Source organism: Mauremys mutica, chromosome 14 (genome assembly GCF_020497125.1).
Source record: "Mauremys mutica isolate MM-2020 ecotype Southern chromosome 14, ASM2049712v1, whole genome shotgun sequence".
Classification (NCBI taxonomy): Eukaryota; Metazoa; Chordata; order Testudines; family Geoemydidae; genus Mauremys; species Mauremys mutica.
In genome coordinates this window covers 6,249,959-6,263,093 of record NC_059085.1, presented here as the reverse complement: position 1 = coordinate 6,263,093, position 13,135 = coordinate 6,249,959, and the positions used below count along the sequence as shown (strand labels likewise).

At 47.9% G+C, this 13,135-nt stretch overlaps 1 protein-coding gene across 1 annotated transcript in view; it reads right to left on the bottom strand.

Annotated features, from left to right (window-relative positions):
• The window catches only part of IL34 (interleukin 34), a 56,374-nt gene extending 44,526 nt beyond the window's left edge, over positions 1–11,848 (bottom strand). Inside the window, exon 1 of the mRNA XM_044986710.1 lies at positions 11,784–11,848. The gene's annotated coding sequence lies outside the window, so the exon portion shown is untranslated. The remainder of the gene's footprint in view (positions 1–11,783) is intronic.
• Between the last annotated feature and the right edge of the window lie 1,287 nt (positions 11,849–13,135).

The following is a 13,135-nucleotide window of genomic DNA, read 5'->3' as shown; positions in this document are numbered from 1 at the left end:
GTTGGTTGGGCAACTCCCACCTTTCCATGTTCTCTGTATGTGTATCTATCTCCTCACTGTATGTTCCAGTCTATGCAGCCGATGAAGTGGGCTGTAGCCCACAAAAGCTTATGCTCAAATAAATGTGTTAGTCTTTAAGATGCCACAAGTATGCCTGTTCTTTTTGCAGATACAGACTGTGATGAGCTGCCAAAATTTTAACAACCGGTTCCCTATAAAAAGTTCTGATTTAAGGGGGGGGAGCGGGGAAGGGGCTGGGGCAGGCGGAGACATACTTGTGGGGCCGGAGGCCCCTGCAGGGCTTGGGGCAAATTGCCCCACTTGCCCCCCCAGCAGCCCTAGAGCTTGCAGCCCCCTCCCCCCTTACCTTGCTGGCAGCTCAAAGCAACTCCGGAGCTCAGCTGAGCTGCCCAACTGATGCTGGTGGCTGGCCACGCTGCAGCTGGAGGGAAGCGGGGGAAGGGCTGGGGGAGCCTCAGCCTCCCCAGCTGGGAATCCTGGGAGCAACAGGATGGTCTGGCCCATGGACCAGAGTTCTTTGCCCACCCCCTGGCCCTTTAAATGTTTTTTAAGTACATCAGAAGCAGGAAGCCTGCTAAACAACCAGTGGGGCCCCTGGACGATGAAAATACAAAAGGAGCCCTTAAAGATGATAAAGTCATAGCGGAGAAACTAAATGGATTCTTTGCTTCAGTCTTCACGGCTGAGGATGTTAGGGAGATTCCCAAACCTGAGCTGGCTTTTGTAGGTGACAAATCTGAGGAACTGTCACAGATTGAAGTGTCACTAGAGGAGGTTTTGGAATTAATTGATAAACTCAACATTAACAAGTCACCGGGACCAGATGGCATTCACCCAAGAGTTCTGAAAGAACTCAAATGTGAAGTTGCGGAACTATTAACTAAGGTTTGTAACCTGTCCTTTAAATCGGCTTCGGTACCCAATGACTGGAAGTTAGCTAATGTAACGCCAATATTTAAAAAGGGCTCTAGGGGTGATCCCGGCAATTACAGACCGGTAAGTCTAACGTCGGTACCGGGCAAATTAGTTGAAACAATAGTAAAGAATAAAATTGTCAGACACATAGAAAAACATAAACTCTTGAGCAATAGTCAACATGGTTTCTGTAAAGGGAAATCGTGTCTTACTAATCTATTAGAGTTCTTTGAAGGGGTCAACAAACATGTGGACAAGGGGGATCCGGTGGACATAGTGTACTTAGATTTCCAGAAAGCCTTTGACAAGGTCCCTCACCAAAGGCTCTTACGTAAATTAAGCTGTCATGGGATAAAAGGAAAGGTCCTTTCATGGATTGAGAACTGGTTAAAGGACAGGGAACAAAGGGTAGGAATTAATGGTAAATTCTCAGAATGGAGAGGGGTAACTAGTGGTGTTCCCCAAGGGTCAGTCCTAGGACCAATCCTATTCAATTTATTCATAAATGATCTGGAGAAAGGGGTAAACAGTGAGGTGGCAAAGTTTGCAGATGACACTAAACTACTCAAGATAGTTAAGACCAAAGCAGATTGTGAAGAACTTCAAAAAGATCTCACAAAACTAAGTGATTGGGCAACAAAATGGCAAATGAAATTTAATGTGGATAAATGTAAAGTAATGCACGTTGGAAAAAATAACCCCAACTATACATACAACATGATGGGGGCTAATTTAGCTACAACGAATCAGGAAAAAGATCTTGGAGTTATCGTGGATAGTTCTCTGAAGATGTCCACGCAGTGTGCAGAGGCGGCCAAAAAAGCAAACAGGATGTTAGGAATCATTAAAAAGGGGATAGAGAATAAGACTGAGAATATATTATTGCCCTTATATAAATCCATGGTACGCCCACATCTCGAATACTGTGTACAGATGTGGTCTCCTCACCTCAAAAAAGATATTCTAGCACTAGAAAAGGTTCAGAAAAGGGCAACTAAAATGATTAGGGGTTTAGAGAGGGTCCCATATGAGGAAAGATTAAAGAGGCTAGGACTCTTCAGTTTGGAAAAGAGAAGACTAAGGGGGGACATGATAGAGGTATATAAAATCATGAGTGATGTTGAGAAAGTGGATAAGGAAAAGTTATTTACTTATTCCCATAATACAAGAACTAGGGGTCACCAAATGAAATTAATAGGCAGCAGGTTTAAAACAAATAAAAGGAAGTTCTTCTTCACGCAGCGCACAGTCAACTTGTGGAACTCCTTACCTGAGGAGGTTGTGAAGGCTAGGACTATAACAATGTTTAAAAGGGGACTGGATAAATTCATGGTGGCTAAGTCCATAAATGGCTATTAGCCAGGCTGGGTAAGGAATGGTGTCCCTAGCCTCTGTTCGTCAGAGGATGGAGATGGATGGCAGGAGAGAGATCACTTGATCATTGCCTGTTAGGTTCAATCCCTCAGGGGCACCTGGCATTGGCCACTGTCGGTAGACAGATACTGGGCTAGATGGACCTTTTGGTCTGACCCGGTACGGCCTTTCTTATGTTCTTATGTTCTTATGTTAACAACCGGTTCTCCATGGAGGTCTAATTTTAGCAACTGGTTCTTGGGAACCTGTGGGAACCCGCTCCAGCTCACCACTGGCATACAGACTAACACGGCTGCTACTCCGAAACATCCCAATTTAGTGACTGTTTGGAAATTTGAATTGAAACTGAAACATTAATACACACTTTAAAAGCATATACAGTGTATGATAAAATACATAGAACTGTAAAAGTATCATAGATTTTAAAAATATGAACATAGACTAGCTTCCTTATACAGCTGGTTTTTATGACCGTGTCAGTGCATTCATTTCGGTGACGTTGGCCAACCTAATAATTTCAAATGATGATTTGTAAGCAAAGTCTAAATGAGCTCTCCCTGACAGCTAGCGATGAGCTGGGGCTGGGGGGAAAGGCTTCAGGGCCAGATTGTATTTACATTCACACCTAATCTACCTAGGGATCCAGCACACAGAGCTGTGTTGCCCAAGTGATAGATTTTGGCTGGGGTTGGGTTACAAATCACTTGAATGCGGGGGGTGGGGGGTGGGAAATGAAATGTTGTTCTTATTCAGGGCCGCCCAGAGGGGGGGGCAAGAGGGGCAATTTGCCCCAGGCCCCGAACCCCACAGGGGCCCCCACCAGAGTTTTTCGGGGCCCCTGGAGCGGGGTCCCTCACTCGCTCCGGGGGGCCCGGCAAACTCTTGCGGGGCCGGGCGCAGGAGCTGCTTCTGCTCCCGGTCTTCGCCGGCGGGGCGGGGTCCTTCCACTCCGGGGCGGAAGAACCCCCCGCAGGCAAATTACCGCCGAAGACGGAGCGGGACCCGCCGCCGAAGTTCAGCCTGGTCCCGCCGCGGGTCTTCGGGGCACTTCGGCGGCAGGTCCCGGAACGGAAGGGCCCCCCGCTGCCGAAGACCCCGGGATCCCGGAATCCTCTGGGCGGCCCTGTTCTTATTGTATGAGTAAAGGTCAGTAGAACTGTACTTAGCTTGTGCTGATTGACCTCTATCGTTTTAGTCGTCTCTTTTCTAAGCTGAAAATTCCCAGTCATTTTAATTTCTCCTTCTGTTTCATACCCCTAATCATTTTAGTTGCTCATCTCTGTACCTTTTCCATTTCCAATGTCTCTCTTTTGGGATGGAGTGACCAGATCTGCACACACTATTCAAGGTGTACGCGTACCATGGATTTATATAGAGGCAATATGATATTTTCTGTCTTATTCTCTATCTTTTTCTTAATGATTCCCAACATTCTGTTTGCTTTTTTGGCTGCCGCTGCACATTGCGTGGATGTTTTCAGAGAACTGTCCACAATGACTCTCTCTTTCTTGAGAGATAACGGCTGATTCAGACTCCTTCATTTTGTATGTATAGTTGAGATTGTTTTCCAATGTGCATTACTTGCATTTATCAACATTGAATTTCATCTGCCATTTTGTTGCCCAGTTACCCAGTTTTGTGAGATCCCTTTGTAGCTCTTCGCAGTCTGCCTGGGACTTAACTATCTTGAGCAGTTTTGTATCATCTGAAAATTTTGTCACTTCACTGTTTACCCATTTTTTCAGATCATTTTATGAGTATGTTGAATAGGTCTGGTCCCAGTACCGACCCCTCTGGGATACCACTATTAATCTCTCTCCATTCTGAAAACGGATAATTTATTCCTACCCTTTGTTTCCCATATTTTAACCAGTTACTGATCCATGAGAGGACTTCCCTCTTATCCCATGATGGCTTACTTTTCAGAAGTCAATTTAAATTAAATACATTTAAAATATATATATATATATTTTAGAAATCTAGACCTGTTATGTGTAACTTGCATTATCCTTATGTTAAATTTGCATTATCCTAACAAAACATTTACTTTATTCATATCTCTTTTATATATCTCATTGGCCCTGACACCCCCCCTGTAAATTCGAACCCCCCCCCCAATTTCAATTCCTGGGGAAACTACTGGCCTGGAGGCAGAGTCCTGCAGCCTAGAGTGCGGGCGAGCCAGCCCCGCACTCGTGCAAGGATTAAAACGCTCAGTCCTGCAGCCAATTAACTCCAGGGGAAAATTCCACCTGACTTGAGCAGCAACAAGGTCACGGCCGAATTTGTGCCTGTTGAGAGTCTCTTGCCACCGGGAACAGCTGGGCTCCAATCGCCCTGGCGGGTCGTGGGAGAGACCAGCCATGCGGATCCCATAAGGGAGCTGGGGCTTCGTTGTGCTCAGCAATAACTACGTGTGAAATGCTACAGCCGCAAGCCAGCAAAGCTGAGATGAGCTCACAGCTGGCCCTGGGGTTGCTGTAGGGGCCCGTGGTGGACGCTGAATCACAGATCACATCCTAGGGCCGGGGACTGGAATCCACGTTCCCATGATGGGGTCCTGGGATCCCACATCTTTGGCACAGATTCCTGGCCAAGCCCAGGTTTTTTCCATTTCTCTCCCTCTCATCCTTGGTCCTATGGGATCCTGCAACCCGGACTCCACTCAGGCTGGCCAGCAAAGACAACCTGATGACCTCACTCATTCTTGGGGTGGGGGGGAGAAGAGGAGCGGAGGTCGCTGCTCAGGCCCCAGTGATTAAGGGCTCTTTCATGGCAGCCCGGCCTGGAGCCTCTCCCTGCAGCCGGCCATGTCAGGAGAGCCATGCCTGCCTCAGTTTCCCTCCTGCAGTGGCCCCAGCAATAGTTCAACCAGTCTTCCTTGGTATAAATATAGCCCTGGTGGGGTTCATTTGTTATAAAAGTCCCATGTACATAAACCATAACAAAATTATGATGTGATTGGAATAACAGAGACTTGGTGGGATAACTCACATGACTGGAGCACTGTCATGGATGGATATAAACTGTTCAGGAAGGACAGCCAGGGCAGAAAAGGTGGGGGAGTTGCGTTGTATGTAAGAGAGCAGTATGACTGCTCAGAGCAGAAACTGCAGAAAAACCCGAGTGTCTCTGGATTAAGTTTAGAAGTGTGAGCAACAAGAGTGATGTCGTGGTGGGAGTCTGCTACAGACCACCAGACCAGGGGGGTGGGGTGGACGAGGCTTTCTTCTGGCAACTAGCAGAAGTTACTAGATCACAGGCCCTGGTTCTCATGGGTGACTTTAATCACCCTGATATCTGCTGGGAGAGCAATACAGCGGTGCACAGACAATCCAGGAAGTTTTTGGAAAGTGTAGGAGACAATTTCCTGGTCCAAGTGCTGGAGGAACCAACTAGGGGCAGAGCTCTTCTCGACCTGCTGCTCACAAACAGGGAAGAATTAGTAGGGGAAGCAAAAGTGGATGGGAACCTGGGAGGCAGTGACCATGAGATGGTCAAGTTCAGGATCCTGACACAAGGAAGAAAGAAGAGCAGCAGAATACGGACCCTGGACTTCAGAAAAGCAGACTTTGACTCCCTCAGGAAACTGATGGGCAGGATCCCTTGGGAGAATAACATGAGGGGGAAAGGAGTCCAGGAGAGCTGGCTGTATTTTAAAGAATCCTTATTGAGGTTGCAGGAACAAACCATCCCGATGTGTAGGAAGAATAGTAAATATGGCAGGCGACCAGCCTGGCTTAACAGTGAAATCCTTGCTGATCTTAAACACAAAAAAGAAGCTTACAAAAAGTGGAAGATTGGACAAATGACCAGGGAGGAGTATAGAAATATTGCTCAGGCATGCAGGAGTGAAATCAGGAAGGCCAAATCACACTTGTAGTTGCAGCTAGCAAGAGATGTTAGGAGTAACCAGAAGGGTTTCTTCAGGTATGTTAGCAACAAGAAGAAAGTCAAGGAAAGTGTGGGCCCCTTGCTGAATGAGGGAGGCAACCTAGTGACAGAGGATGTGGCAAAAGCTAATGTACTCAATGATTTTTTTGCCTCTGTCTTCACAAACAAGGTCAGCTCCCAGACTGCTGCGCTGGGCAGCACAGCATGGGGAGGAGGTGACCAGCCCTCTGTGGAGAAAGAAAGTGGTTCAGGATTATTTAGAAAATCTGGATGAGCACAAATCCATGGGGCCGGATGCACTGCATCCGAGGGTGCTAAAGGAGTTGGCGGATGTGATTGCAGAGCCATTGGCCATTATCTTTGAAAACTCATGGCTATTGGGTGAGGTCCCAGATAACTGGAAAAAGGCTAATGTAGTGCCCATCTTTAAAAAAGGGAAGGAGGAGGATCTGGGGAACTATGGCCCAGTCAGCCTCACCTCAGTCCCTGGAAAAATCATGGAGCAGGTCCTCAAGGAATCAGTTCTGAAGCACTTAGAGGAGAGGAAAGTGATCAGGAACAGTCAGGATGGATTCACCAAGGGCAAGTCATGCCTGACTAACCTAATTGCCTTCTATGAGGAGATAACTGGGTCTGTGGATGAGGGGAAAGCAGTGGATGTGTTATTCCTTGACTTTAGCAAAGCTTTAGATACGGTCTCCCACAGTATTCTTGCCAGTAAGTTTGGACTGGATGAATGGACTATAAGGTGGATAGAAAGCTGTGTAGATCGTCGGGCTCAATGGGTAGTGATCAACGGCTCCATGTCTAGTTGGCAGCCAGTTTCAAGTGGAGTTCCCCAAGGGTCAGTCCTGGGGCCAGTTTTGTTCGATATCTTCATTAATGATCTGGAGGATGGTGTGGCCTGCACTCTCAGCAAGTTTGCAGATGACACTTAACTGAGAGGGTGATAGATATGCTGGAGGGTAGGGATAGGATACAGAGGGACGTAGCCAAATAAGATAATTGGGCCAAAAGAAATATGATGAGGTTCAACAAGGACAAGTGCAGAGTCCTGCACTTAGGAAAGAAGAATCCCATGCACTGCTACAGACTAGGGACCGAATGGCTGGGCAGCAGTTCTGCAGAAAAGGACCTAGGGGTTACAGTGGACGAGAAGCTGGATATGAGTCAACAGCGTGCCCTTGTTGCCAAGAAGGCTAATGGCATTTTGGGCTGTATAAGTAGGAGCATTGCCAGCAGATCGAGAGACGTGATCATTCCCCTCTATTCAGCACTGGTGAGGCCTCATTTGGAGTACTGTGTCCAGTTTTGGGCCCCACACTACAAGAAGGATGTGGATAAATTGGAGAGAGTCCAGCGGAGGGCAACAAAAATGATTAGGGGGCTGGAGCACATGACTTATGAGGAGAGGCTGAGGGAACTGAGATTGTTTAGTCTGCAGAAGGGAAGAATGAGGGGGGATTTGATAGCTGCTTTCAACTACCTGAAAGGGGGTTCCAAAGAGGATGGATCTAGACTGTTCTCAGTGGTACCTGATGACAGAACAAGGAGTAATGGTCTCAAGTTGCAGTGGGGGAGGTTTAGGTTGGATATTAGAAAAAACTTTTTCACTCAGAGTGGTGAAGCACTGGAATGGGTTCCCTAGGGAGGTGGTGGAATCTCCTTCCTTAGAGGTTTTTAAGGTCAGGCTTGACAAAGCCCTGGCTGGGATGATTTAGTTGGGGATTGGTCCTGCTTTGAGCAGGGGGTGGGACTAGATACCTCCTGAGGTCCCTTCCAACCCTGAGATTCTATGAAAAGGGACAAGTCCCCATGGTCCATCAACAAATCAGCCCCACTGTCCCTCACCTTCCTCCCTCTCTGGCTCTGAGCCAGCTGCGTTCTCCCTCTGCTGCTCCCAGCCTTCAGCCCTCTCAGCCAGCCCCTCCCCCAGCTCCCCCAGCCCTTTTCAGCCTTCCACCCCCACCATGGGCCTTGGCTCCAGAAAGTGGGCAGGCCTGTCCTGCCACTGGCTTCCGGCTAATTCCTCCCTCTTTCCAGGGGGGCCTGCACAGGGCTCTCAGCAGCTGCCTCAGGGACCCTCCCCAGGCTCCCCGGCAGCTGGCACCTGCCCTTTTTCCTGGCTGACTCTCCCAGGCTGCTCTGACACATCCCGCTCCCTCTCCAGTCCCTGATCCTTTATAACTCAGAGCACCTGTTCTGGCCCAGGGGCCCAGGTCTTGCTTCATTTACTGGGGCCAGCCAGCCTGGGACAGGCTCCATGGACGATCACCAGCAGGAACCCACATGGACCCTGCCATGGACTGTTACTGATTCTCTCGCCTCTGGGCCCTACTGCAGAGCAGACGGGCAGCTGTGCTCTGCACCCGCTGTAGCCAGTCCACGGAGCGCCCACAGAGCAGAGGTAGCCACAGGAAGGAGGAGCGACCATGCTGTTTAATCTGCCCACCCTCATGCCAACTTTATTCCAGCCCATGCCCTGGCCTTGTAAAACTGCCTGCAGTGACTCAAGAGCACAAGTACCCCCCACAGGGCAGGCTGTTAAGAACGGGCGCAAACCCTCAATTGGTTGTGAGTTCTAGACGCCTCAGGCACTGTCAACCTTGACACAGAGTCACAGTCAGTCCCCTGGCGCACTCTGATCTGTCCTGCCACCCAGTTGAGTGTATCTCTGTGATGGATGGTCTCTTACCAAGAATCACAGCAATATTCAGGTTCTCCCAGTCCCAAAGGACCGGTCAGTTGCACCTTTGATCTCACACCAAAGATAACACTTTTGGCCAGTCCTATAATAAACTATATAAAGGTTTGTTTATTGAACAGGACAAGGAAATAAGAGTTATTGACGAGGTTAAAGCTGGTAACCTCGACACACAAATGAGTTCCAATCCTACCTTTCAAAAAGTAATAGAAGCTTCTATAATAAGGTCTATATGAGCTTTAAGGCTAACCCAGGCTAAGCACTGGGGAGCTCTTGCTTATGTCTAGGGCTCTTGTTTTCAGCTTCTATTTTATTTAATTTTCCCCAGGAATTTATCCGTGTTTATTACCACTGTAGTAAGATGAGGCCCTGAAACATAAACTCTTGTATCAAAGGCCCAGTCTGAGGCCTGAAGCCTGAACCAAAGTACTTCCAGGAATTGCTAAGCAAGAGCTGGGCTGTGAGCCAGAGGCAGGCCCCACTCACAGAAGTTGGTGAGAAGGGGGCTGCTTGAAGCAGGTGCATCCACACGTAAGTGCCAATAAGAGGAACTTGTGCCAAGATGACATCAGAACACTCCACAGAGATGACAAGGAACAGGCAGGAGCATCTTAAAGACAGGGTCAAAAGGACAATGTGATGGATAGATCTGTTTGTTTGAAACAACATGATCAAAGGGGCGACAGCCCCCTGATGAGCCAAGGGGCTGTACCTCAATACGTCAGTAGGGATGAGTGATCTGTCCTGTAACTGTATAAAAGTAGGTCCCGGAGTGCGCATCTTTGTCTGGCCTAGGGGGCAGTGGAAAGTCCCGCCACTGACTGAGCTGGTCCATTGCCGGGGGCACAAATTCGTAGTATGTCTTGTAGAGTTTACGGGAAACTATTACTGTGCTTTGTTTGACAATACACCTGGCTCGGGTTCCTTCGTACCTTACTAGAGTCTGTGGGGGTCTTTGGGGGTTCTCTCGGGGTTTGTTGTGTCAGTGATCTGCGCAGAGCCGGGGCAGCACACAGAGGGAACACGCACGCAGCCGAGTGTTATCATCATCGAACAAGAGCAGAGCACCACACCGGTAGCTACTGACAACAACCACCACAACAAAAACAGGTGAAAATCAGAGCAAAAAACAATTAATATTTGTTATGGGTAAATATTGGGGTTTATTTTGGTGGACAGAAAGACAGGAAGAAAAGTATTCAGTAGATTTAATACTTTGAATTCTGTTCATCAATGTGGTTTGCTGCAGAACTAAAACTGAACTCAGAACACAATGTTGCCACCTCTGAGTAAGAAAACAATTTCTCTAAACCCCAAATAAATCTTTTCCTCTGAATAAACAGTTTCCTGGTGTAGACTTAGAACTATTAGCCTATACATATTTACATTTAATAATTGGGCCACACCAGTTGCAGCACGTACCCTCTTCATCCTTTTCTCCTGTTTTTTTTCCCCAGCTTTTGAATGCTTCCTTGTGTTCTGCAATGTAGTCTGATACACATTTTCGTTTTCTTCCCATTTTCGTGTGTCAGATCTTTAAACCATTATCTGCTAACAGTTTGAGATGTGTACGTGGTGGGCGTGAGATTCATGAGTACGTTCAGATGCACACACACTTCAGAGCTTGCCTGTTTGTTTATTGTGTGTATCTTCCAGACTAATACAGAGTCTTACTTCCCCAGGCAGCTTTGCATATACACACAGACTAATGTATTATTGTAATACAGATATCTCATGCCATGTATTGTATTTTCCTAATAAAACACATTATTTTTTATATATTTGAATGATACAAAAGTAGGGTGAAAATCAGAAAAAAACAGAATACTTTTTGTAAAACCCAGGAATTTTTTGGTAAAAATTGGTTTAAACTGAAAACAAACCTATGCCTAGTAAACCTTGCCCCTCAGAGTCCAAGCAGCATAGAGATCCAGTTCCTTTCAGTGGGGCATTTTTATCCCCTTTCTCCCACAGGAGGAATCCACTTACATGACTCATCTTTACCAGAGTGGAGGGGGCAGGAGGACAGGGCATAGCAATCAACAACTTTTGTCCTCTTTATCGTCCCACTATAGTCCGTTGGGCAGGACGTAACACCCTCTGTTGCAGATCAGCCCTTTGCACTAGTTAACGTCTCTCTCCTGTCTGGTGATTTACATAGTCACAGAGGCTCACAATGCAACCACTCAGATGTTACCATACAATATGGGATACAGATGCTGTAAATGAGATTAATGCAGGCAGCAGCATTCCACAAAGTGTAAACACGTTCTTATAAGTCTAACACCTTTTGCAACAACACTAACACCCAGCTAAGCCAGCCTGATCCACTGAGACATGGGGACCTTGGCATGAGCTGGCACCTGGTCTGCCAGCATCACAGCCCTCACCCAGCAGCCCTAGAGCTGCATAAGCCACTTGCACGTTCCTGCCACAAGCCTTATCTCAGCCTTAGCTACACTGACCTTAAGCCAAATGTCTTTCATTCAGATAAAAAACAGACTGCACTCCGCAATGGATCAGTTGCGAATCTAACTGCCCGCCCGCCCACTGGTGAAATCTGCTGGTCTGAGGCCTCCTCACAGAAGCAAGGCTGTCCACTAAACCACATTTCAGGTACATCCAGGGTATTGTGGGTTAGCTCCAGTTTCTGATGCTGGGAACAAACTCCAGGGCATCTTGCAGAGAACCCAGGGAGGTGCTAATCTCACTCGTCACGGGGAGCACTGCCATTGACTGAAGCGGGGGTAGGACCTGGTCTATAGGGAGTGGGGCTAGACATCAGAGCAGTAAAACCCCAGTTTCCTGACTGCCTTGCAGCGCCAGCCACTGGGTGAAAGGGCAAGTGGCATCCGAGGAAAACAACGGCAGTTACCTTTCTCAGAGAAGATGCAACATATAAAAGCTGATCTTTGAGCAGAAGAAAGTGGAATGGGAGGGATTTCTGAGTGAGGGCGGCGGGGGTGGGGCGGGGAGAGGTTGTTAACTGGGGAAACAGCTGTTATTGGCCATCAGCTCGAGGGGAGGGCGGTAAGACGGGGAGGGCTTTTTATGCAAATAATACAGGCTAAACTAATATCATGCAGTCAAGTATCAGGGGGGTAGCTGTGTTAGTCTGGATCTGTAAAAGCAGCAAAGAATCCTGTGGCACCTTATTCACCCACAAAGCTCGTGCTCCAATACGTCTGTTAGTCTATAAGGTGCCACAGGACTCTTTGCTGCTTTGAATATCATGCAGATACAGCTGAGCAGGTTCCAAACAAGCCCCCTCGGCTCCCTGGCAAGAAAAAGGCAGTGAAAGGCCCAGGACCTCCCAGCCTCTCCTGTAACTTCTTCTCTCCAGCTCTGCAGCAGTGGCCAAGAGGCCTCTCCTGGGACGAATCTTCAGCTGACCTCACTTGGGAAAATCCACAGCCGGGCTCAGCTTGGCGAGAGATTTCCCCTCGTCAGTGTCTCCCCTTTGACATTTCCCCTCCGGCCCTGGGCTGTGGCAGCCTGTGAGGAACTCTCCACGGGCCAGCACCCACAGCCACTCTTCTACAGCATGGGGAAAGCTACCCCAAGGGCCGGCAGTTTGGGTGGAGCCCTCCTGTCTGTCTGTGCTGGGCCTTGTCAGTCACAGCTCATCACTGCCACCCACTCAGCTCTCTCCCGGCTCTTGGTTAAGGAGGAAAGGAAAGCCATGTCAGTGAGGCTCTGAATTAACTCCTTCAGTGCCTCCCTGTGGCTGCCGCATCAGGGAGGGGAGTGAAATTGCAAATGAACATGGACTCTCCTGATCTGGTCTTGCTTTAAAGCAACCTCGTCAAATCCTACCTGCCTGGTGCGTCTTTCCTTCTTCGACAGGCGAGAAATGCATCATTTGGTGCTGTGTTAGCAAAGGGCCTGGCTGTACCCGGTGTGACGTTGCACTCCATGTGCTTTATGAAAATATGCATATGAGTGTGAATCTGATGTAACTGGAATATGCCTTATGCAAAAGGTCTCTCGTTAGGTATCATTACAAAGGTTATAAACTACTGAGTGTGTTCATCCCATTTGTTTGCATGTATTATTTCTGTGTCTGGAGTTAGGAGAATAACATGTAAACTTGTATTACTGATGTAAACATGTTAAGTGGAAGCCATTAAAAGGGTGCTTCAGAATCAATTCACTGTAAATGGCTCTGTTTACCTGCAAACCTTCCTGTGTATGTGTGGGCCAACCCAGGAAGAATGGAGGCTGGGG